General features: G+C 64.1%; 1 protein-coding gene across 2 annotated transcripts in view; it reads left to right on the top strand.

Moving 5' to 3' along the window:
* Positions 1-377: 377 nt before the first annotated feature.
* The window catches only part of Tax1bp1 (Tax1 (human T-cell leukemia virus type I) binding protein 1), a 70,238-nt gene continuing 70,002 nt past the window's right edge, over positions 378-613 (top strand). For both annotated transcript variants that reach the window (XM_013024451.1, XM_013024450.1), the window contains exon 1: positions 378-507. The gene's annotated coding sequence lies outside the window, so the exon portion shown is untranslated. The remainder of the gene's footprint in view (positions 508-613) is intronic.

Raw genomic sequence — 613 nt, 5'->3', positions numbered from 1 at the left:
CCGGGCTGGCTTTGAACGGCGATCCTCAGATCTCAGCCTCCCGAGTAGCTAGGATTACAGGTGTGAGCCACCAGCGCCCGGCCCACTTTCTTAGCTGTTGTTTTTATTATTAGGTTGCTGCCAGGAACGCTGATGACTATGTCGATAAGTACGTTCTTCATCTGTGGAATCAGAAGGCTGGGACTAAACCATTTGTAAAGGTGCTCCGGGATTTCTACCGAGGATCCAATACCACACACCCTTCAAAGCCCAGGGCAAAGATCTCCAACACCGAGGAAATCCCCTGGCCCAGGGGGGGCGGGCCGAACCGGCCCGGCAGCGGAAGTGACCGCCCCTGGGGGCGGAAGTGACGTGGCGCCGGCGCTGCTGCGAGGGTAGGTGTTGCCGGACGGTGGAGGGAGGCGGTGGTGGCGGAGGTGGTGGCGGAGGTGGTGGCGGAAGAGGTTCGACGGCCGATGGCGGCTCCGGATTGGAAAGTTGTTTGACGTCCCTCTCGTCCCGCACTGGGTAAGCTGCCGCTCCGGCCTTCCCGGTCCCCGGGGCGGGCGAGCCCCCAGCCCCGAGCCGGAACTCTGGGGCTCGTGCTGCGCCCCCAGCGCGGGGAGCCGCGGGG

This window comes from Dipodomys ordii, unplaced genomic scaffold, assembly GCF_000151885.1.
Source record: "Dipodomys ordii isolate 6190 unplaced genomic scaffold, Dord_2.0 Scaffold76, whole genome shotgun sequence".
Classification (NCBI taxonomy): Eukaryota; Metazoa; Chordata; class Mammalia; order Rodentia; family Heteromyidae; genus Dipodomys; species Dipodomys ordii.
This window is presented reverse-complemented; position numbering and strand designations above follow the sequence as displayed.